We start from the raw sequence: 26,443 nt of genomic DNA on the forward strand, positions 1-26,443 counted from the left end.
AAAATTAAGGAGCTGAAACAGGGGCACTGCTTCCTCCTGTATTATAGAAAATAAAGGAGCTGGAGCAGCGACTCTGCTTCCTCCTGTATTGTAGAAAATAAAGGAGCTGGAGCAGCGTCTCTGCTTCCTCCTGTATTATAGAAAAGAATGGACCTGGAGCAGCGTCATTGCTTCCTCCTGTATTATAGAAAATAAAGGAGCTGGAGCAGCGTCTCAGCTTCATCCTGTATTATCGAAAATAAAGGAGCTGTAGCAGCGTCACTGCTTCCTCTTGTATTATAGAAAATAAAGGAGCAGGAGTAGCGTCACTGCTTCCTCCCGTATTATAGAAAATAAAAGAGCAGGAGCAGCGTAACTGCTTCTTATCGTATTATAGAAAATAAAGGAGCTGGAGCAGCGTCACTGCTTCCTCCTGTATTGTCGAAAATAAAGGAGCTGGAGCTGCGTCACTGCTTCCTCCTGTATTATAGAAAATAAAGGAGCTGGAGAAGCTTCACTGCTTCCTCCTGTATTATAGAAAATAAAGGAGCTGGAGCAGCGTCTCTGCTTCCTCCTGTATCATTCAAAATAAAGGAGCTGGAGAAGCTTCACTGCTTCCTCCTGTATTATAGAAAATAAAGAAGCTGGAGCAGCGTGTCTGCTTCCTCCTGTATCATTCAAAATAAAGGAGCTGGAGAAGCTTCACTGCTTCCTCCTGTATTATAGAAAATAAAGCAGCTGGATCAGCGTCACTGCTTCCTCCTGTTTTGTAGAAAATAAAGGAGCTGGTGCAGCGTCACTGCTTCCTCCTGAATTATCGAAAATAAAGGAGCTGGAGCAGCGTTACTGCTTTTTCCTGTATTATAGACAATAAAGGAGCTGGAGCAGCGTCACTGCTTCCTCCTGTATTATAGAAATTAAAGGAACTGGAGCAGAATCACTGCTTCCTCCTGTATTATAGAAAATAAAGGAGCTGGAACAGCGTCACTGCTTCCTCCTGTATTATAGAAAATAAAGCAGCTGGATCAGCGTCACTGCTTCCTCCTGTATTATAGAAAATAAAGGAGCTGGAGCAGCGTCACTGCTTCCTCCTGTATTATAGAAAATAAAGGAGCTGGAGCAGCGTCCCTGCTTCCTCCTGTATTATAGAAAATAAAGCAGATGGATCAGCGTCACTGCTTCCTCCTGTTCTATAGAAAATAAAGGAGCTGGTGCAGCGTCACTGCTTCCTCCTGTATTATAGAAAAGAAAGGAGCTGGAGCAGCGTTACTGCTTCCTCCTGTATTATAGAAAATAAAGGAGCTGAAGCAGCGTCACTCCTTCCTCCTGTACTATAGAAAATAAAGGAGGTGGAGCAGCGTCACTGCTTCCTCCTGTATTATAGAAAATAAAGGAGCAGGAATAGCGTCACGGCTTCCTTCTGTATTAGAGAAAATAAAGGAGCTGGTGCAGCGTCACTGCTTCCTCCTGTATTATAGAAAATAAAGGAGCTGTAGCATTGTCTCTGCTTACTTCTGCATTATAGAAAATAAAGGAGCTGGAGCAGCGTCACTCCTTTCTCCTGTATTATAGAAAATAAAGGAGCTGGAGCAGCGTCTCTGCTTCTTCCTGTATTATAGAAAATAAAGGAGCTGGAGCAGCGTCACTATTTCCTCCTGTATTATAGAAAATAAAGGAGCTGGAGCAGTGTCTTTTCTTCCTCGTGTATTATAGAAAATAAAGGAGATGGAGCAACGTCTCTTCTTCCTCCTGTATTGTAGAAAATAAAGGAGCTGGAGCAGCGTCAATGCGTCCTCTTGGATTATAGAAAATAAAGGAGCTGGAGCAGCGTCACTGCTTCCTCTTGTATTATCGAAAATAAAGGAGCTGGAGCAGAGTCACTGTTTCCTCTTGTATTATCGAAAATAAAGGAGCTGGAGCAGCGTCACTGCTTCCTCCGGTATTATACTTAAAAAAGTGGCTGGAGCAGCATCACTGCTTTCCGCTGTATTATAGAAAATAAAGAACCTGGCGCAGCTTCACTGCTTCCTCTTGTATTATAGATAACAAAGGAGTTGGAGCAGCGTCACTGCTTCCTCCTGTATTATCGAATATAAAGATGCTGGAGCAGCGTCACTGCGTCCTCCTGTATTATAGAAAATAAAGGAGCTGGAGCAGCGTCACTGCTTCCTCCTGTATTATCGATAATAAAGGAGCTGGAGCAGCGTCACTGCTTCCACCTGTATTATAGAAAATAAAGGAGCTGGAGTAGCGTCACTGCTTACTCCTGTATTATAGAAAATAAAGGAGGTGGAGCAGCGTCACTGCTTCCTCCTGTATTATAGAAAATAAAGGAGCAGGAATAGCGTCACGGCTTCCTTCTGTATTAGAGAAAATAAAGGAGCTGGAGCAGCGTCACTGCTTCCTCCTGTATTATAGAAAATAAAGGAGCTGTAGCATTGTCTCTGCTTACTTCTGCATTATAGAAAATAAAGGAGCTGGAGCAGCGTCACTCCTTTCTCCTGTATTATAGAAATTAAAGGAGCTGGAGCAGCGTCTCTGCTTCTTCCTGTATTATAGAAAATAAAGGAGCTGGAGCAGCGTCACTATTTCCTCCTGTATTATAGAAAATAAAGGAGCTGGAGCAGTGTCTTTTCTTCCTCCTGTATTATAGAAAATAAAGGAGATGGAGCACCGTCTCTTCTTCCTCCTGTATTGTAGAAAATAAAGGAGCTGGAGCAGCGTCAATGCATCCTCTTGGATTATAGAAAATAAAGGAGCTGGAGCAGCGTCACTGCTTCCTCTTGTATTATCGAAAATAAAGGAGCTGGAGCAGAGTCACTGTTTCCTCTTGTATTATCGAAAATAAAGGAGCTGGAGCAGCGTCACTGCTTCCTCCGGTATTATACATAAAAAAGTGGCTGGAGCAGCATCACTGCTTTCCGCTGTATTATAGAAAATAAAGAACCTGGCGCAGCTTCACTGCTTCCTCTTGTATTATAGATAACAAAGGAGTTGGAGCAGCGTCACTGCTTCCTCCTGTATTATCGAATATAAAGATGCTGGAGCAGCGTCACTGCGTCCTCCTGTATTATAGAAAATAAAGGAGCTGGAGCAGCGTCACTACTTCCTCCTGTATTATCGAAAATAAAGGAGCTGGAGCAGCGTCACTGCTTCCACCTGTATTATAGAAAATAAAGGAGCTGGAGTAGCGTCACTGCTTACTCCTGTATTATAGAAAATAAAGGAGCTGGAGCGGCGTCTCTACTTCCTCCTGTATTATAGAAAATAAAGGATTTTGAGCAGCGTCACTGCTTCCTCCTATATTATAGAAAATAAAGGAGCTGGAGCACCGTCTCTGCTTCCTCCAGTATTACAGAAAATAAAGGAGCTGCATCAACGTCATTGCTTCCTCCTGTATTAGAGAAAATAAAGGAGCTGGAGCAGCGTCTCTGCTTCCTCCTGTATTATAGAAAATAAAGGAGCTGGAGCAGCGTCACTGCTTCCTCCTGCATTATAGAAAATAAAGGAGATGGAGCAGCGTCTCTACTTCCTCCTGTAATATAGAAAATAAAGGATATGGAGCAGCGTCACTGCTTCCTCCTGTATTAAAGAAAATAAAGGAGCTGGAGCAGCGTCTCTGCTTCTTCCTGTATTATAGAAAATATAGGAGCCGGAGCAGCGTCACTGCTTCCTCCTGTATTATAGAAAATAAAGGAGATGGAGCAGCGTCACTGCTTCATCCTGTATTATAGAAAATAAAGGAGCTGGAGCAGCGTCACTGCTTCCACCTGTATTATACAGAATAAAGAAGTTGGAACAGCGTCACTGCTTCCACCTGTATTATAGAAAATAAAGGAGCTTGAGCAGCGACTCTGCTTCCTCCAGTATTATAGAAAATAAAGGAGCTGGAGCAGCGTCACTGCTTCCTCCTGTATTATAGAAAATAAAGGAGCTGGAGCAGCGTCACTGCTTCCTCCTGTATTATGCAAAATAAAGGAGCTGGAGCAGTGTCTCTTCTTCCTCCTGTATTATAGAAAATAAAGGAGCGGGAGCAGCGTCACTGCTTCCCCCTGTATTATAGAAAATAAAGGAGCTGGAGCAGCGTCACTACTTCCTCCTCTATTATAGAAAATAAAGGATCTGGAGCACCGTCACTGCTTCCTCCTGTATTTTAGAAAATAAAGGAGCTGGCGAAGCGTCACTGCTTCCTCCTGTATTATAGAAAATAAAGGAGCTGGAGCAGCGTCTTTGCTTCCTCCTGAATTATAGAAAATAAAGGAGCTGGAGAAGCGTCACTGCTTCCTCCTGTATGATAGAAAATAAAGTATCTGGAGCAGCGTCACTGCTTCCTCCTGTATTATAGAAAATAAGGGAGCTGGAGCAGCGCACTCCTTCCTCCTGTATTATAGAAAATAAAGGAGCTGGAGCAGCGTCACTGCTTCCTCCTGTCTTGTAGAAAATAAAGGAGCTGGAGCAGCGTCACTGCTTCCTCCTGTGTTAGAGAAAATAAAGGAGCTGGAGCAGCGCACTCCTTCCTCCTGGATTATAGAAAATAAAGGAGCTGGAGCAGCGTCACTGCTTCCCCCTGTATTATAGAAAATAAAGGAGCTGGAGCAGCGCACTCCTTCCTCCTGTATTATAGAAAATAAAGGAGCTGGAGCAGCGTCACTGCTTCCCCCTGTATTATAGAAAATAAAGGAGCTGGAGCAGCGCACTCCTTCCTCCTGTATTATAGAAAATAAACGAGCTGGAGCAGCGTCTGTACTTCCAACTGCATTATAGAAAATTTGTTGGCTCTCTCTCCAATGTTATGATGGAATGGGAATCTGCACTTATTCTCCCATTGAGTGTTTCCATCAAATCTCCCTTTTACTCATATCCCTGTAATAATTCCTCCATTTACTGGTGCCCGACCCTGAATCTCCCATTTAAGGGTGCGCTACTCTAATTCTCCCATTTCCTGGTGCCATGCACCCATTCTGTAATTTAGCTCCACTGTGCACCAGGTCTTCCATTCAGTATTTCCCTGCAACAATTCTCCCATTTAGTAGTCTGCTGACAGAATTCTCTAATCATGGCAATCCCTGCATCATATCTCCAAATTCCCCAAACTGCAAATTTCCCCCCTTTCGTGGTGAACTGTACCAACTCCCCCATTTTGTGATGCACTGTATTGAATCTGGACCACTGACCCTTTGCAACATTTGTCCTATTTCCTGATTCACTGCCCGTGTTATCCCATTTGCTCCAATCTCGAAGTTGTCAGCACCATGCACCAGGTCCTTCTTTTACTGATACCCCACACCGATTCTCCAATTCAGTGTTGCTTAGCATCATTTCCCCCAATTACTGATGTCCTGAACAAATTCTCCATCCAGTTTTGCCTTACACCAATCCCCATACTGACTGATGCTTTCGCCCAATTTAGGGGTGCGCTACTCTAAATCTCCCTACCCCAATTCTCCCATTTAGTGCAACATAACGCACCCATTTAGTGCTGAACTGCTCTACTTCACCCATTATCTGATGCCCTGTTGCAAATTCTCACATTTCGATAAGCTCTTTACCAACTTTTCCAATTAGTAGTTTCTTGCAATGATTCTCCAATTTGGTGGAGACCTGCCAGAATTCTTAAATTTAGGCGTGGACAAGTTGGACTGAAGGGTCTGTTTCCGTGCTGAACATCTCTAAGGCTGTAATTAGTGCTCCGCTTCCCTGCCCCATTTCTCCCACTTACCAATCCTGCACTATTCAGGAATTTCACCAACTCACCCACTGAGGTTATCCTGTCCCAGTCCTCCCACTTCGACTTTAATGGCACCTGCATGAATTCTCCAATTAATGTGGCCTGCATCAATTCCTTCCATTTAGTTGTTCCCTGATACACATCTTCCACGTACGGATGTCTTGCTGTATTTTTTTCATTTAGTGATGCACTGAACTGAATCTTCAATTTACCAATGCTTGCAACATTTCTTATTTTTATTGATTCCCTGGCCCCTATTCCCCAATTTAGATAGGCTCTGCTCCAATTTTCCAATATATAGGCACTCCCATCAATTTTCTAATGCAACGGCACTATGCAACAATCTCCCATTTATTGTTTCCACCATATCTCCAATTTACTCATATCCTGTACTAATCCTTCCATTTACTGATGCCTGAGCCCGATTCTACCATTTAAGGGTGCGCTACTCTAATTCTCCCATTTACTGTCGCCATGCACCAATTCTCTAATTTAGAAACACTTTGCACCAGGTCTCTCATTTACTGATGTCCCGCATCAATTCTTCAATTCTTTGTTTCCTCGCACCATTTCCCCCAATTACTGATGTTATGAACAAGTTCTCCATTCAGTTTTGCCTTACACCAATCCTCATACTGACTGATGCTCTCGCCCAATTTAGGGGTGCCCTACTCTCATTCCCGCATCAAGTATTGTAATGTCCCAATTCTCCCATTTACTGCTAAACTGAAACTCTCCCATTCGGTTCTAACTGCACTAATTTGACAATATCAGATGCCCCATTCCAAATTTTCTTATTTCGACAAGCCCTTGCCCAATCCTTCCATTTAGTCGTTCCTTGGAATGATTCTCCATTTTTGTGGAGCACTGCCAGAATTCTAAGACTGAGTCAGAGACAAGTTGGACTGAAGTGTCTGTTTCCATGTTGTACATCTCTATGATTGTACGACTGTTTATGGCTCCGCTGCTCTGCACCATTTATCCCATTTACCAATCCTGCACAAACCCTGAAACTGCACCAAATCTCCCTTTGAGTATTATCCTGCCCAATATAAAGGCCGCTGCATAAAATCTCCAATTCCTTTTGCCCTGCCTCAATTTTTTCCATTTAATTGTTCCCTGAATCACATCTTCCACGTACGAGTGCCCTGCTGAATTGTTTTCATTTCGTGATGCACTGAACTGAATCTCCAATTTACCGAACCTTGCAACATTTATTTTTATTGACTCCCTGGCCCCGATTCCCCAATCAGGAATAGGTTCTTGTTGTACTTTTGAAACTGGTGTCATAATTCAAACTTTTATGTTGGGGCAGGAGAATTACCCTTTGGGTAGAGAACTAGCACGAAGGTAGAAGACAGAGGGTGGTGGGGGAGGACTGCTTTTCAGACTGAAGGCCTGTGACCAGCGGTGTGCACCAAGGACCGGTGCTGGATCCACTGTTGTTTTATCATTTATATAAATGATTTGGATGTGACCATCGGACGAATGGTTAGTAAGTTTGCAAATGACAGTAAAATTGGAAGTGTCGAGGACAGTGAAGATGGTTACCTCAGAGGACAACGGGATCTTGATCAGAATGACCAATGGGCTGAGGAGTGGCAGATGGAGATTAATTTAGATAAATGTGAGGTGCTGCATTTTGGAAAGGCAAAAGAGAGCAGGATTTATACACTGAATGACAACGTACTAGGAATGTTGCTCAACAAATAGACCTGGAGTGCAGCTTCATAGATCGTAGAAGGTGGACTAATATTTCGATAGGATAGTGAAGAAGGCATTTGTCATTTTTGTCTTTATTGCTCAGTTAATTGTGTAAAGGAGTTGGGAGGTCATGCTGCAGTATTGGTTCAGCCCCGTTTGGTATATAGTGCAATTCTGGACACCCTCCTATAAGAAGGGTGTTGTGAAACTTTAAAGGGTTCAGAAAAGATTTACATGGATGTTGTCAAGGTTGGAGGGTTTGTGCTGGAGGTTAAGACTGTATAGGTTGGGGCTATTATCGCTGGAGCGTCAGTAGCTGAGGGTAAACCTGATAGAGGTTCACAAAATCATGAAGGACCCTCAATAGGGTAAAATGGCAAGGTGATTTCCCTGTGGTGGGGGAGTCCAGAAGCAGATGGCATATGTTAAAGTTGAGAGGGGAAACATAAAAGGGACCTAAGGGGAACATTTTTCAAGCAGAGGGCACTGTGTGCATGAGCTGCCAGAGGAAGTAGTGGAGGCTGGTACAATTACAACATTTAAAAGTTATCTGGGTGGGTGTAGGAATTACAAAGGGTTCAGAGGAACTTGGGCCACATTCTGACAAATAGGATGAGATTGACATCGGATATCAGTTCAGCATGGATGTGTTGGACTGAATGATTTGTTTCTGAGCTTATATTGCTCTGAGTGGTTTGAGCTCCGGATTTTAGATTTATGAAGCAGAAAATAAAGAATGGCGCAGAGTTAGACCGAGAAATCCTGCTGATCTCAGCAGCTTTATCCTGTTTTCCTGATCCTTCTCCTTCAATCAATGCAGTTTACCGTTCCTCATGCAGAATTCCTGGAGCTCTGTAACTGGCCTGGAACAATGTGTTGAAAGTCCTATTGCAGTCCACACGAGGTATCTTTCCCACTGCCCTGCTCCCACGGCCTGCAATGCTGCAGACTGAGCAGACAACCCGAAGCACAATGATGAGCTCCTTCCGGCCCACGGCCCTCCTTCTCACTGAATGAAGACAATCACCAGAAGCAGAATCCAGCTCTTGTTTGAGCCTTGAATACCTGACTCTGTTTCACTGAGTGAAGATTGGACTCAGAAACAGAAATGAAATCAACTTCCTATCTGCATTGTGTCACTCTTTAAGATCTCTGTGTGTCTGAGTTCAGGTCATTTGATTGGAGACTGCGGATAGATCGTCCCCAGTGAAATGGAAAGAATGGTGGAGGAGCTCACTGAGGGACATCTCTCAAAGTGACAATCGGAAAGATGCTATTCAGCATTGAGAGAGTTTAAGGAGAATTGATGGCTCAGAAAAATGTTATGCGGATGTTTGTAAAACTTAGGAACTCTGACTGTTTTGTGGCTGGAGTTTATTTTATCCTTGCATAGATTTGACACATTAATCCTCCCTCCCCACCACTACAGAAGCTGTTGAGACTGTTCAGTGTTTCCAGCGGCTTCGGTAATTATTTCAGGTTCCTGACCGGAGCAGTCTCTCACTTTTCGAACAGAACAAACCGATCCTTGTGCTGAACGCAATATTTCAATAACAAATGGGAAGCAGCAGAGGGGAAAGCTTCCGAGATGCAGAGCAATGCTGCCCGGTTCCACACTGCAATTCACAGGAACCATCGCCAGGAAAAGCAAGGAGCAATCTGACAGATCCTGTTACATTCTGGGACAGTGTAAATCTCTTGGTTATATATATTTAACCAGCCAGCACAGAGTCAGTGCCCGAAACTGACGAGAGTGTGAATCTGCTGGTTATATATATTTAACCAGCCAGCACAGAGTCAGTGCTCGAAACTGATGACAGTGTAAATCTCCTGTTTATATATATTTATCCAGCCAGGACAGAGTCAGAGTCCTAAACTGAGGAGATCGTAAATCTCCTGGTTAAAAATATTTAAACAGCCAGCACAGAGTCAGTGAACGAAACTGAGGAGAGCGTAAATCTCCTGGTTATGTATTTATTTAAACAGCAAGCACAGTGTCATTGCCTTAAACTGAGGAGAGTGTAAATCTCCTGGTTATATATATTTAACCAGCCAGCGCAGAATTAGTGCCCTAAACTGAGTCGAGTGCAAATCTTTTGGTTATTTCTGTTCAACCAGCCAGCACAGAGTCAGTGCCCTAAACTGAGGAGAGTGTAAATCTCCTGCTTATATATATTTAACCAGCCAGCACGGAGTCAGTGTCCAAAACTGAGGAGAGTGTAAATCTCCGGGTTATAAATATTTCCCCAGCCAGTGCAGAGTCAGTGGCCTAAACTGAAGAGAGTGTAAATCTCCTGGCTATATTTATTGAAACAGCCAGCACAGACTCAGTGCCCTAAACGGAGGAGAGTGTTCATCTCCTGATAATATATATTTAACTAGCCCCCACAGATCCAGTGCCCTAAACTGAGGAGAGGGAAAATCCCCAGGTTATATATATTTAACCAGCGAGGACAGAGACAGTGCCGTCAACTAAGGACAGTGTAAATCTCCTGGTTATATATATTTAACCAGCCAGCACAGATTCACTGCCCTCAAGTGAGGAGAGTATAAATTTCCTGGCTTGATATATTCAACAAGCCAGCACAGAGTCAGTGCCCGAACTGAGGAGAGTGTCAATCTCCTGGTTATGTATTTTCAACCAGCAAGCACAGAGTCAGTGCTCTAAACTGAGGAGAGTGTAAATCTCCTGATTAAATATATTTAACCAGCCAGCACGGACTCAGTGCCCTAAACTGACGAGAGTGTAAATCTCCAGGTTATATATGTTTAAGCAGCCAGCACAGAGTCAGTGCCCTAAACTGAGGAGAGTGAAAATCTCCTGGTTATATATATTTAACCAGCCAGCACAGAGTCACTACCCTAAACTGAGGAGAGAGTAAATCTACTGTTTCTATATATTCAACCAGAAAGCACAGATTCAGTGCCCTAAACTGAGGAGAGGTGAAATCTCCTGGATTTATATATTTCAGCAGCCAGCATAGGGTCAATGCCCTCAACTGAGTAGAGTGTACATCTCCTGGTTATATATATTTAACCAACCAGCACAGAGTCAGTGCCCAAAACTGAGGAGAGCGTAAATCTCCTGGTTAAAAATATTTAAACATCCAGCACAGAGTCAGTGCCCTAAACTGTGGAGAGGGGACATCTTCTCGTTATATATTTTTAACCAGCTAGCAAAGATTCAGTGCCCTGAACTGAGGAGAGGGAAAATCCCCAGGTTATATATATTTAACTAGCCAGCACAGAGTCAGTGCCCTAAACTGAGGAGAGTGTAAATCTCTTGATTATATGTAACTAACCAGCCAGCACAGAGTAGGTGCCCGAAACTGAGGAGAGTGTAAATCTCCTGGTTATGTATATTTAACCAGCCAGCACACGGTCAGTGCGGCGCGGTGGCACAGTGGTTTGCACAGTGGTTCAATTCCCGCCTCTGGCAGTTAACTGTGTGGAGTTTGCACGTTATCCCCGTGTCTGCGTGGGTTTCCTGCGGGTGCTCCGGTTTCCTCCCACAGTCCAAAGATGTGCAGGGTAGGTGAATTGGCCATGCTAAATTGCCCGTAGGGGTAAAGGTAGGGGTATGGGTGAGTGGCGGGGCGGTGTGGACTTCTTGGGCCGAAGGGCCTGTTTCCACACTGTAAGTAATCTAATCCTCGTTATTTATATTAAAGCAGCCAGCACAGAGTCAGTGCCATAAACTAAGGACAGTGTACATCTGCTATTTATATATATTTAACCAGCCAGCAAAGAGTCAGTTCCCTAAACTGAAGAGAGTATAAATCTCCTGGTTATGTATTTATTTAAACAGCAAGCACAGTGTCATTGCCTTAAACTGAGGAGAGTGTAATTCTCCTGGTTATATATATTTAACCAGCCAGCGCAGAATTAGTGCCCTAAACTGAGTAGTTTGTAAATGTTTTGGTTATATATGTTCAACCAGCCAGCACAGAGTCAGTGCCATAAACTGAGGAGAGTGTAAATCTCCTGGCAAAATTTATTGAAACAGCCAGCACAGACTCAGTGCCTTAAACGGAAGAGAGTGCTAATCTCCTGGTTATATATATTTAACTAGCCCCTACAGATCCAATGCCCTAAACTGAGGAGAGGGAAAATCCCCAGGTTGTATATATTTAACCAGCGAGGACAGAGACATTGCCCTCAACTAAGGACAGTGTAAATCTCCTGGTTATATATATTTAACCAGCCAGTATAGAGTCGTTGCCCTAAACTGAGGAGAGTGTAAATGTCCTGATTATATATAATTAACCAGCCAGCACAGAGTCAGTGCCCTAAACAGAGGAGAGTGTAAATATCCTGGTTTTAAATATTTAACAAGTCAGTACAGAGTCAGTGCCCTAAACTGAGGAGAGTGTAAATCTCCTGGCTAGGTATATTCAACCAGCCAGCACAGACTCAGTGCCCTAAACTGAGGAGAGTGTTAATCTCCTGGTTATATATATTTAACCAGCCAGCATAGAGTCAGTCCCCGAACTGAGAAGAGTGTCAATCTCCTGGTTATGTATTTTCAACCAGCAAGCACAGAGTCAGTGCTCTAAATGAGGAGAGTGTAAATCTCCTGATTAAATATATTTAACCAGCCAGCACAGAGTCAGTGCCCTAAACTGAGGAGAGTGTAAATGTCCTGGTTATATATATTTAAGCAGCCACCACACAGTCAGTGCCCTAAACTGAGGAGAGTGTAAATCTCCTGGTTATATGTATTTAGCCAGCCTGACATAGTCAGTGCCCTAAACTGAGAAAAGTGAAGATCTCCTGGTTGTATATATTCAACCAGCCAGCACAGTGTCAGTGCCCTAAACTGAGGAGAGAGTAAATGTACTGGTTCTATATATTCAACCAGAAAGCACAGATTCAGTGTCCTAAACTGAGGAGAGGTGAAATCTCCCGGATTTATATATTTAAGCAGCCAGCAAAGGGTCAGTGCCCTAAACTGTGGAGAGTGCACATCTCCTGGTTATATATATTTAACCAACCAGCACAGAGTCAGTGCCCTAAACTGTGGAGAGGGGACATCTTCTGGTTATATATATTTAACCAGCTAGCACAGATTCAGTGCCCTGAACTGAGGAGAAGGAAAATCCCCAGGTTATATATATTTAACCAGCCAGCACAGAGTCAGTGCCCTAAACTGAGGAGAGTGTAAATCTCCTAGTTATGTATATTTACCAGCCGGCACAGGGACAGTGCACTAAAATGAGGACAGTGTAAATTTCATGTTTATATATATTCAACCAGCCAGCACAGAGTCAATGCTCTAAACTGAGGAGAGTGCAAATCTCCTCGTTATTTATATTAAAGCAGCCAGCACAGAGTCAGTGCCATAAACTAAGGACAGTGTACATCTGCGATTTATATATATTTAACCAGCCAGCAAAGAGTCAGCTCCCTAAACTGAAGAGAGTATAAATCTCCTGGTTATGTATTTATTTAAACAGCAAGCACAGTGTCATTGCCTTAAACTGAGGAGAGTGTAAATCTCCTGGTTATATATATATTTAACCAGCCAGCGCAGAATTAGTGCCCTAAACTGAGTAGAGTGCAAATCTTCTGGTTATTTCTGTTCAACCAGCCAGCACAGAGTCAGTGCCCTAAACTGAGGAGAGTTTAAATCTCCTGCTTATATATATTTAACCAGCCAGCACGGAGTCAGTGTCCAAAACTGAGGAGAGTGTAAATCTCCTGGTTATAAATCTTTCCCCAGCCAGTGCAGAGTCAGTGCCCTAAACTGAGGAGAGTGTAAATCTCCTGGCTATAATTATTAAAACAGCCAGCACAGACTCAGTGCCCTAAATGGAGGAGAGTGTTAATCTCATGGTTATATATATTTAACTAGCCCCCACAGATCCAATGCCCTGAACTGAGGAGAGGGAAAATTCCCAAGTTATATATATTTAACCCGCGAGGACAGAGACAGTGCCCTCATCTAAGGACAGTGTAAATCTCCTGGTTATATATATTTAACCAGCCAGGATAGAGTCGGTGCCCTAAACTGAGGAGAGTGTAAATTTCCTGGCTTGAAATATTCAACCAGCCAGCACAGAGCCCTAAACTGAGAAGAGGCAAAATCTTCTGGTTATATAAATATTTGACCAGCCAGCACAGAGTCATTTCCCAAAACTGAGTAGAGTGTAAATATCCTGGTTATAAATATTTAACAAGCCAGTACAGACTCAGTGCCCTAAACTGAGGAGAGTGTTAATCTCCTGGTTATATATATTTAACCAGCCAGCACAGATTCACTGCCCTCAAGTGAGGAGAGGGAAAATCCCCAGGTTTTATATACTTAACCAGCCAGCATGAGTCAGTGCCCGAACTGAGGAGAGTGTCAATCTCATGGTTATGTATTTTCAACCAGCAAGCACAGAGTCAGTGCTCTAAACTGAGGAGAGTGTAAATCTCCTGATTAAATATATTTAACCAGCCAGCACGGACTCAGTGCCCTAAACTGACCAGACTGTAAATCTCCTGCTTATATATATTTAACCAGCCAGCGCAGAGTCAGTGTCCTAAACTGAGGTGAGGGTAAATCTCCTGGTTATATATATTTAAGCAGCCAGCACAGAGTCAGTGCCCTAAACTGAGGAGAGTGTAAATGTCCTGATTATATATATTTAACCAGCCTGACATAGTCAGTGCCCTAAACTGAGAAAAGTGAAGATCTCCTGGTTATATATATTTAAAACGGGAGCGCAATGTCAGTGCGCTAAACTGAGGAGAGTGTAAATCTCCTGGGAAAATATATTCAACCAGCCAGCACAGTGTCAGTGCCCTAAACTGAGGAGAGAGTAAATATACTGGTTCTATATATTCAACAAGAAAGCACAGATTCAGTGTCCTAAACTGAGGAGACGTGAAATATCCTGGATTTATATATTTAAGCAGCCAGCATAGGGTCAGTGCCCTCATCTGAGGAGAGTGTACATCTCCTGGTTATATATATTTAACCAACCAGCAGAGACAGTGCCCAAAACTGAGGAGAGCATAAATCTCCTGGTTAAAAATATTTAAACATCCAGCACAGAGTCAGTGCCCTAAACTGTGGAGAGGGGACATCTTCTGGTTATATATATTTAACCCGCTAGCACAGATTCAGTGCCCTGAACTGAGGAGAGGAAAAATCCCCAGGTTATATATATTTAACCAGCCAGCACAGAGTCAGTGCCCTAAACTGAGGAGAGTGTAAATCTCCTGATTATATGTAACTAACCAGCCAGCACAAAGTCAGCTCTCTAAACTGAGGAGAGTGTAAATCTCCTGGTTACGTATATTGAACCATCCTGACATAGTCAGCTCTCTAAACTGAGGATTGTTCACATCTCCTGTTTATATATATTTAACCAGCCAGCACAGAGTCAGTGCCCTAAACTGAGGAGAGGGTAAGTCTCCTGGTTATATATATTTAACCAGCCTGGACAGAGTCAGTGCCCTAAATTAAGGACAGTGTAAATCCCCTGATTATATATATTTAACCAGCCAGCACGGAAAAAGTGTCCAATACTGAGGAGAGTGTAAGTCTCCTGGTAATAAATATTTACCCAGCCTGCACATAGTCAGTGCCCAAAATTGAGGACAGTGTAAATTTCCTGGTTATATATACTCAACCAGCCAGAACAGATTTAGTGCCCTAAACTGAAGAGAGGGTTAAATCACGTGGTTAAACATATGTAACCAGCCAGAAAATAGTCCGTGCCCGAAACTGAGGAGAGTGTAAATCTCCTGGCTATAAATATTGAACCAGCCAGCGCAGAATCAGTGCCCTAAACTGAAGAGAGAGTAAATCTCCTGGTTATATATATTTAACAAGCCTGCACGGAGTCATTGCCCTCAACTGGGGAGAGTGTAAATCTCCTGGTTAGAAATATTCAACCAGCCAGCACAGAGACAGTGCCCTAAACTGAAGAGAGGGTAAATCTCGTGGTTATATATATTTAACCAGCCAGCACAGAGTCTGTAAACTAAAATGAGGAGAGGGTACATCTTCTGGTTTTATATATTTAACCAGCCAGCACATAGTCAGTGCCCTGACCTGAGGAGAGGGTAAATCCCCTGGTTATATATATTTAACCAGCCAGCACAGAGTCATTGCCCCCAACTGAGGAGAGTGTAAATCTCCTGGTTATATATATTCAACCACCGAGCAGAGATTCAGTGCCCTAAACTGAGGAGAGTAAATCTCCTGGTTATATATTTTTATCCAGCCAAGACAGAGTCAGTGCCCTAAACTGAGGAGATGGTAAATCTCCTGACTCGATATATTCAACCAGCAAGCACAGTTTCAGTGTCCGAAACTGAGAAGAGTGTAAATCTCCTGGTTATATATATTTAACCAGCCAGCACAGAGTCAGTGCCCTAACAGAAGGACAGTGTAAATCTCCTGGTTATATATAATTAACCAGCCAGTACGGAGTCATTGCCTTAAACTGAGGAGAGTGTAAATTTCCTGGTTATATATATTTAACCAGCCCAGAACAGATTCAATGCCCTAAACTGAGGAGAGGTTAAATCTCCTGGTTCTACATAATTGACCAGCCAGTACGGAGTCAGTGCCCTAAACTGAGGAAAGTGTAAATCTCCTGGTTATATATATTTAACCAGCCAGCACAGATTCAATGCTCTAAACTGAGGAGAGGTTAAATCTCCTGGTTATATATATTTAAACATCCAGCCCAGAGTCAGTGCCCTAAACTGAGGAGCGTCTAAATCTCCTGGTTATATATGTTTAACCAGCCAGCACAGAGTCAGTGCTCTAAACTGAGGAGAGTGTAAATCTCCTGGTTATATATATTTAACCAGCCAGGACAGAGACAGTGCCCTAAACTAAGGACAGTGTAAATCTCCTGGTTATATATATTTAACCAGCCAGCACAGAGTCAGTGCCCGAAACTGAGAAGAGAGTAAATCTCCTGGCTTTTTATTTATACAACCAGTGCAGTGTCAGTGCTCTAAACTGAGGAGAGGGGAATCTTCTGGTTTTATATATATTTAACCAGCCAGAACAGATTCAGTGCCCTAAACTGAGGAAATTGTAAATCCCCTGGTTATATATATTTAACCAGCCAGCACAGAATCAGTGCCCTAAACTGAGGAAAGTGGAAATCTCCTGGTTATATATATTTAACCAGCCAGCACACAGTCATTGCCCTAAACTGAGGAGAGGGTAAATGACCTGGTTGAATATATTCAACCAGCCAGGACAGAGTCAGTGCCCTAACCTGAGGAGAGGGTAAATCTGCTGGTTATCTATATATTTAACCAGCCAGCACAGAGCCAGTGCCCAAAACTGTGGAGAGGTTATCTCTCCTGGTTATATATATTTATCTAGCACAGAGTCAGTGCCTTAAAATGGGGAGCGGGTAAATGTCCTGGTTATATATAATTAACCAGCCGAGTCAGTACCCTAAACTGAGGAGACGGTAAACCTGCTGGTTTTATATATATACAACACAGAGACAGTGCCCTAAACTGAGGAGAGGTTAAATCTCCTGGTAACATATATTCAGCCAGTCAGCACAGAGTTAGTGCCCAAAACTGTGGAGAGCGCAAATCTCCAGGTTAATGATATTTAAAGAGCCAGCACAGAGTCAATGCCCTAAACTGGTGGAGGGGAAATCTTCTAGTTATATATATTTAAACAGCCAGCATAGGGACAGTGCCCTAAACAGAGGAGAGGGGTAATCTCCTGGTTATATATATTTAACCAGACAGCACAGAATCAGTGCCCTAAACTGAGGAGATTGTAAATCTCCTGGTTATATATTTTTCACCAGCCAAGACAGAGTCAGTGCCCTAAACTGAGGAGAGTGTAAATCTCCTGGCTCGATATATTCAACCAGCAAGCACAGATTTAAACGCTCCTCAGTTTATGGCACTGACTCTGTGCTGGATGGTTAATTATATATAACCAGGAGATTTACACTCTCCTCAGTTTAAGGCAATGACTCTGTGCTGGCTGGTTAAATATATATAACCAGGAGATTTACACTCTCCTCAATTTTGGGCTCTGACTCTGTGCTGGCTGTTTAAATATATGTAACAAGAAGGTTTCCCCTCTACCACTTTTGGGCACTGACCCTGTGCCGGCTGTTAAAGTATTTTTAAACAGGAGATTTGCGCTCTCCACAGTGGCCAGAAATGAGAAGAGTGTAAATCTCCTGGATATATATATATTTATACAACCAGCGCTGTGTCAGTGCCCTAAACTGAGGAGCGTCTAAATCTCCTTGTTATATATAATTAACCATCCAGCACAGAGTCAGTGCCCTAAACTGAGGAGAGTTTAATTTCCGGGATATATATATTTAACCAGCCAAGACAGAGTCAGTGCCCTTAACTGTTGAGAGTGTAAATCTCCTGGTTATATATATTTAACCAGCCAACACAGAGTCAGCGCCCGAAACTGAGGAGAGTGTAAATCTCCTGGTTATATATATTTAACCAGCCAACACAGAGTCAGTGCTTTTAACAATTGAGAATGTAAATCTCCTGGTTATATACATTTAACCAGCCAGCAGAGACTCGGTGCCTGAAAGTGAGGAGCGGGTAAATCTCCTGGTTGTATATATTTAACCAGCCAGCGCAGTTTCTGTGCCCTAAACTGAGGAGAGGTTAAATCTGCTGGTTATCTATAAAGTTAACCATCCAGCACAGAGTCAGTGCCCAAAACTGAGGAGAGGCTAACTCTCGTCGTTATATATATTTATCCAACCTGCACCGAGTCAGTGCCTTAAAATGGGGAGCGGGTAAATGTCCTGGTTATATATATTTAATCGGCCAGTGCAGAGTCAGTACCCTAACCTGAGGAGAGGGTAAGTCTGCTGTTTTTATATATATATTTAACAGAGTCAGTGCCCTAAACTGAGGAGAGGGAAAATCTCCAGATAATATATAATCAGACAGTCAGCACTGAGTTAGTGCCCGAAACTGTGGAGAGCGCAAATCTCTTGGTTATATATATTTAACCAGCCAGCACAGAGTCGTGGCCCTAAAATGTGGAGAGTGTAAATCTCCTGGTAGTATAGAATTAACCAGCCAGGAGAGAGACAGTGCCCTAAACTAAGGACAGTGTAAATCTCCTTGTTATGTATATTTAACCAGCCAGCACAGAGTCAGTGCCCTAAACTGAGGAGATTGTAAATCTCCTGGTTGTATATATTTATACAACAAGTGCTGTGTGAGAGCCCTAAACTGAGGATATGGGAAATCTCCTGGTTTTCTATATTTAATCAGCCAGCACAGAGTCAGTGCCTTAAAGTGAGGAGCGGGTAAATGTCTTGGTTGGATATATTTAACCAGCCAGCACAGAGTCTATGCCCTAAACTGAGGAGAGGGTAAATCTGTGGGTTATCTATATATTTAACCAGCCAGCACAGAGCCAGTGCCCAAAACTGAGGAGAGCTTAACTCTCCTGGTTATATATAATTATCCAGCCTGCACAGAGTTAGTGCCTTAAAATGGGGAGTGGGTAAATGTCCTGGCTATATATATTTAACCAGCCAGTGCAGAGTCAGTACCCTAAACTGAGGAGAGGGTAAATCTGCTGGTTATATATACATTTAACAGAGTCAGTGCACTAAACTGAGGAGAGGGAAAATCTCCTGGTAATATGTATTCAGCCAGTTAGCACAGAGTTAGTGCCCAAAACTGAGGAGATTGTAAATCTCCTGGCTCGATATATTCAACCAGCAAGCACAGATTCAGTGCCCTGAAATTAGAAGAGTGTAAATCTCCTGGATATATATATTTATACAACCAGCGCTGTGTCAGTGCCCTAAACTGAGGAGCGTCTAAATCTCCTTGTTATATATAATTAACCATCCAGCACAGAGTCAGTGCCCTAAACTGAGGAGAGTTTAATTTCCGGAATATATATATTTAACCAGCCAAGACAGAGTCAGTGCCCTTAACTGTTGAGAGTGTAAATCTCCTGGTAATATATATTTAACCAGCCAGCAGAGACTCAGTGCCTTAAAGTGAGGAGCGGGTAAATGTCCTGGTTGTATATATTTAACCAGCCAGCGCAGTTTCTGTGCCCTAAACTGAGGAGAGGTTAAATCTGCTGGTTATCTATAAAGTTAACCATCCAGCACAGAGTCAGTGCCCAAAACTGAGGAGAGTGTAAATCTCCTGGTTATATATTTTTCACCAGCCAAGACAGAGTCAGTGCCCTAAACTGAGGAGATTGTAAATCTCCTGGCTCGATATACTCAACCAGCAAGCACAGATTCAGTGCCCTGAAATGAGAAGAGTGTAAATCTCCTGGATATATATATTTATACAACCAGCACTGTGTCAGTGCCCTAAACTGAGAAGCGTCTAAATCTCCTTGTTATATGTAATTAACCATCCAGCACAGAGTAAGTGCCCTAAACTGAGGGGGAGTTTAATTTCCGGGATATATATATTTAACCAGCCTAGACAGAGTCAGTGCCCTTAACTGTTGAGAGTGTAAATCTCCTGGTTATATATATTTAAACAGCCAGCACAGAGTCAGTGCACTAAACTGAGGAGAGTGTAAATCTCCTGGTTATATATATTCACCAGCCAGCACAGAGACAGTGCCCTCAACTGAGGAGAGGGGTAATCTCCTGGTTATATATATTTAACCAGCCAGCACAGAGTCATTGCATTAAACTGAGGAGAGTGTAAATTTCCTGGTTATATATAATTAACCAGCCAGTACGGAGTCAGTGCCCTAAACTGAGGAAAGTGTAAATCTCCTGGTTATATATATTTAACCAGCCAACACAGAGTCAGTGCCCTAAACTGAGGAGCGTCGAAATCTCCTCGTTATATATAATTAACCAGCCAGGACAGAGACAGTGCCCTCAACTAAGGAGAGGGGAAATCTCCTGGTTATATACTTTTAACCAGCCAAGACAGAGTCAGTGCCCTAAACTGAGGAGATTGTAAATCTCCTAGTTATATATATTAATACAACGAGTGCAGTGTCAGTGCCCTAAACTGAGGAGAGGGGAAATCTCCTGGTTGCATATATCTAGCCAGCCAGAACAGATTCAGGGCACTAAACTGAGGAGAGGGTAAATCCTCTGGTTATATATATTTAACCATCCAGCGCAGAGTCAGTGCCCTAAACTGAGGAGCGTCTAAAACTCTTGGTTATATATATTTAACCAGCCAGTACAGAGTCATGGCCCTAAATTGTGGAGAGTGTAAATCTCCTGGTAGTATAGAATTAACCAGCCAGGAGAGAGACAGTGCCCTAAACTAAGGACAGTGTAAATCTCCTTGTTATGTATATTTAACCAGCCAGCACAGAATCAGTGCCCTAAACTGAGGAGATTGTAAATCTCCTGGTTGTATATATTTATACAACAAGTGTTGTGTTAGTGCCCTAAACTGAGGATATGGGAAATCTCCTGGTTTTCTATATTTAACCAGCCAGCACAGAGTCAGTGCCTTAAAGTGAGGAGCGGGTAAATGTCTTGGTTGGATATATTTAACCAGCCAGCACAGAGTCAGTGCCCTAAACTGAGGAGAGGGTAAATCTGCGGGTTATCTATATATTTAACCAGCCAGCACAGAGCCAGTGCCCAAAACTGAAGAGAGCTTAACTCTCCTGGTTATATATAATTATCCAGCCTGCACAGAGTTAGTGCCTTAAAATGGGGAGTCGGTAAATGTCCTGGTTATATATATTTAACCAGCCAGTGCAGAGTCAGTACCCTAAACTGAGGAGACGGTAAATCTGCTGTTTATATATATATTTAACAGAGTCAGTGACCTAAACTGAGGAGAGGGAAAATCTCCTGGTAACAGGTATTCAGCCAGTCAGCACAGAGTTAGTGCCCAAAACTGAGGAGAGCGCAAATCTCCTGGTTAAAAATATTTAAACAGCCAGCACAGAGTCAGTGCCCTAAAATGGTAGAGGGGAAGTCTTCTCGTTATATATATTTAACCATCCAGCACAGAGTCATTGCCCTAAACTGAGGAGAGTGTGAATATCCTTGTTATATATAATTAACCAGCCAGCACGGGGTAAGTGCCCTAAACTGACGACAGGTTAAATTTCCTGTATATATATATATATATTTAACCAGCCAAGACAGAATCAGTGCCCTAAACTGTTGAGAGTGTAAATCTCCTGGTTATATATATTTAACCAGCCAGCATAGACTCAGTGCCCTAAACTGAGGAGAGGTTAATTCTCCTGGTAACATATATTCAACCAGTCAGCACAGAGATCGAACCCAAAACTGTGGAGAGCGCAAATCTCCTGGTTAAAAATATTTAACGAGCCAGCACTGAGTCAGTGCCCTAAAGTGGTAGAGGGGAAATATTCTAGTTATATACATTTAAACAGCCAGCACAGGGTCAGTGCCCTAAACTGAGGAGAGTGTAAACCTCCTGGTTATATATAATTATCCATCCAGCACAGAGTCAGTGCCCTAAACTGAGGAGAGTCTAAATCTCTTGGTTATATATATTTAACCAGCCAGCACTGAGTCATGGCCCTAAATTGTGGAGAGTGTAAATCTCCTGGTCGTATAGAATTAACCAGCCAGGAGAGCGACAGTGCCCTAAACTAAGGACAGTGTAAATCTCCTTGTTATGTATATTTAACCAGCCAGCACAGAGTCAGTGTCATAAACTGAGGAGATTGTAAATCTCCTGGTTGTATATATTTATACAACAAGTGCTGTGTGAGAGCCCTAAACTAAGGAGAGGGGAAATCTCCTGGTTTTCTATATTTAACCAGCCAGCACAGAGTCAGTGCCTTAAAGTGAGGAGCGGGTAAATGTCTTGGTTGGATATATTTAACCAGCCAGCACAGAGTCTGTGCCCTAAACTGAGGAGAGGGTAAATCTGCGGGTTATCTATATATTTAACCAGCCAGCACAGAGCCAGTGCCCAAAACTGAGGAGAGCTTAACTCTCCTGGTTATATATAATTATCCAGCCTGCACAGAGTTAGTGCCTTAAAATGGGGAGCGGGTAAATGTCCTGGTTATATATATTTAACCAGCCAGTGCAGAGTCAGTACCCTAAACTGAGGAGACGGTAAATCTGCTGTTTATATATATATTTAACAGAGTCAGTGACCTAAACTGAGGAGAGGGTAAATCTGCTCGTTATATATACATTTAACAGAGTCAGTGCCCTAAACTGAGGAGAGGGAAAATCTCCTGGTAATAGGTATTCAGCCAGTCAGCACAGAGTTAGTGCCCAAAACTGTGGAGAGCGCAAATCTTCTGGTTAAAAAAATTTAAACAGCCAGCACAGAGTCAGTGCCCTAAAATGGTAGAGGGGAAGTTTTCTCGTTATATATATTTAACCATTCAGCACAGAGTCATTGCCCTAAACTGAGGAGAGTGTGAATATCCTTGTTATATACAATTAACCAGCCAGCACGGGGTAAGTGCCCTAAACTGATGACAGGTTAAATTTCCTGTATATATATATATATATTTAACCAGCCAAGACAGAGTCAGTGCCCTAAACTGTTGAGAGTGTAAATCTCCTGGTTATATATATTTAACCAGCCAGCATAGACTCAGTGCCCTAAACTGAGGAGAGGTTAATTCTCCTGGTAACATATATTCAACCAGTCAGCACAGAGATCGAACCCAAAACTGTGGAGAGCGCAAATCTCCTGGTTAAAAATATTTAACGAGCCAGCACTGAGTCAGTGCCCTAAAGTGGTAGAGGGGAAATATTCTAGTTATATACATTTAAACAGCCAGCACAGGGTCAGTGCCCTAAACTGAGGAGAGTGTAAACCTCCTGGTTATATATAATTATCCATCCAGCACAGAGTCAGTGCCCTAAACTGAGGAGAGTCTAAATCTCTTGGTTATATATATTTAACCAGCCAGCACTGAGTCATGGCCCTAAATTGTGGAGAGTGTAAATCTCCTGGTAGTATAGAATTAACCAGCCAGGAGAGCGACAGTGCCCTAAACTAAGGACAGTGTAAATCTCCTTGTTATGTATATTTGACCAGCCAGCATAGAGTCAGTGCCATAAACTGAGGAGATTGTAAATCTCCTGGTTGTATATATTTATACAACAAGTGCTGTGTGAGAGCCCTAAACTAAGGAGAGGGGAAATCTCCTGGTTTTCCATATTTAACCAGCCAGCACAGAGTCAGTGCCTTAAAGTGAGGAGCGGGTAAATGTCTTGGTTGGATATATTTAACCAGCCAGCACAGAGTCTGTGCCCTAAACTGAGGAGAGGGTAAATCTGCGGGTTATCTATATATTTAACCAGCCAGCACAGAGCCAGTGCCCAAAACTGAAGAGAGCTTAACTCTCCTGGTTATATATAATTATCCAGCCTGCACAGAGTTAGTGCCTTAAAATGGGGAGCGGGTAAATGTCCTGGTTATATAAATTTAACCAGCCAGTGCAGATTCAGTACCCTAAACTGAGGAGACGGTAAATCTGCTGTTTATATATATATTTAACAGAGTCAGTGACCTAAACTGAGGAGAGGGTAAATCTGCTCGTTATATATACATTTAACAGAGTCAGTGCCCTAAACTGAGGAGAGGGAAAATCTCCTGGTAACAGGTATTCAGCCAGTCAGCACAGAGTTAGTGCCCAAAACTGTGGAGAGCGCAAATCTCCTGGTTAAAAATATTTAAACAGCCAACACAGAGTCAGTGCCCTAAAGTGGTAGAGGGGAAGACTTCTCGTTATATATATTTAACCATCCAGCACAGATTCATTGCCCTAAACTCAGCAGAGTGTAAATATCCTTGTTATATATAATTAACCAGCCAGCACGGGGTAAGTGCCCTAAGCTGATGACAGGTTACATTTCCTGTATATATATATATATATTTAACCAGCCAAGACAGAGTCAGTGCCCTAAACTGTTGAGAGTGTAAATCTCCTGTTTATATATATTTAACCAGCCAGCATAGACTCAGTGCCCTAAACTGAGGAGAGGTTAAATCTCCTGGTAACATATATTCAACCAGTCAGCACAGAGTTCGCGCCCAAATCTGTGGAGAGCGCAAATCTCCTGGTTAAAAATATTTAACGAGCCAGCACAGAGTCAGTGCCCTAAAGTGGTAGAGGGGAAATATTCTAGTTATATACATTTAAACAGCCAGCACAGGGTCAGTGCCCTAAACTGAGGAGAGTGTAAACCTCCTGGTTATATATAATTAACCATCCAGCACAGAGTCAGTGCCCTAAACTGAGGAGCGTCTAAATCTTTTGGTTATATATATTTAACCAGCCAGCACTGAGTCATGGCCCTAAATTGTGGAGAGTGTAAATCTCCTGGTAGAATAGAATTAAGCAGCCAGGAGAGAGACAGTGCCCTAAACTAAGGACAGTGTAAATCTCCTTGTTATGTATATTTAACCAGCCAGCACAGAGTCAGTGCCCTAAACTGAGGAGATTGTAAATCTCCTAGTTGTATATATTTATACAACAAGTGCTGTGTTAGTGCCCTAAACTAAGGAGAGGGGAAATCTCCTGGTTTTCTATATTTAACCAGCCAGCACAGAGTCAGTGCCTTAAAGTGAGGAGCGGGTAAATGTCTTGGTTGGATATATTTAACCAGCCAGCACAGAGACTGTGCCCTAAACTGAGGAGAGGGTAAATCTGCGGGTAATCTATATATTTAACCAGTCAGCACAGAGACAGTGCCCAAAACTGAGGAGAGCTTAACTCTCCTGGTTATATATAATTATCCAGCCTGCATAGAGTTAGTGCCTTAAAATGGGGAGCGGGTAAATGTCCTGGTTATATATAGTTTACCAGCCAGTGCAGAGTTAGTACCCTAAACTAATGACAGTGTAAATCTCCTCGTTATATATTTTTAAACAGCCAAGACAGAGTCAGTGCCCTAAACCGAGGAGATTGTAACTCTCCTGGCTCGATATATTCAACCAGCCAGAACAGATTCAGTGCCCTAAACTGAGGAGAGGGTAAATCCCCTGGTTATATATATTTAACGAGCCAGCACAGAGTCAGTGCTCTAAACTGTGGAGAGTATAAATCTCTTGTTATTTATAATTAACCAGCCAGCACGGAGTCAGTGCCCTAAACTGACGAAAGTGTAAATCTCCTGGTTATATATATTTAACCAGCCAGCACAGAGTCAGTGCCGTTAACTGATGAGTGTGTAAAACCCCTGGTTATATATACTTAATCAGCCAAGACAGAGTCAGTGCCCTAAACTGAGGAGAGGGTAAATCGCCAGGTTAGATATATTTAACCAGCCAGCACAGCGTCATTGCCCTAAACTGAAGAGAGTGTAAATTTCCTGGTTATATAAATTTAACCAGCCAGAACAGATTCAGTGCCCTTAACTGAGGAGAGGGTAAATCCCCTGGTTATATATATTTAACCGGCCATCACAGAGTCATTGCCTAAACTGAGGAGAGTTTAAATCTCCTGGTTATATATATTTAACCAGCCAGAACAGATTCAGTGCCGTAAACTGAGGAGAGGGTTAATCCCCTGGTTATATATATTTAACCAGCCAGAACAGATTCAGTGCCCTAAACTGAGGAGAGGGTAAATCCCATGTTTATACATATTTAACCAGCCAGCACAGAGTGATTGCCCTAAACTGAGGAGAGTGTAAATTTCCTGGTTATATATATTTAAACAGCCAGCACGGAGTCAGTGCCCTAAACTGAGGAGAGGGTAAATCGCCAGGTTAGATATATTTAACCAGCCAGCACAGCGTCATTGCCCTAAACTGAAGAGAGTGTAAATTTCCTGGTTATATAAATTTAACCAGCCAGAACAGATTCAGTGCCCTTAACTGAGGAGAGGGTAAATCCCCTGGTTATATATATTTAACCGGCCATCACAGAGTCATTGCCTAAACTGAGGAGAGTTTAAATCTCCTGGTTATATATATTTAACCAGCCAGAACAGATTCAGTGCCGTAAACTGAGGAGAGGGTTAATCCCCTGGTTATATATATTTAACCAGCCAGAACAGATTCAGTGCCCTAAACTGAGGAGAGGGTAAATCCCATGTTTATACATATTTAACCAGCCAGCACAGAGTGATTGCCCTAAACT

This window comes from Chiloscyllium punctatum, chromosome 30 (genome assembly GCF_047496795.1).
Source record: "Chiloscyllium punctatum isolate Juve2018m chromosome 30, sChiPun1.3, whole genome shotgun sequence".
In the NCBI taxonomy this organism is placed as follows: Eukaryota; Metazoa; Chordata; class Chondrichthyes; order Orectolobiformes; family Hemiscylliidae; genus Chiloscyllium; species Chiloscyllium punctatum.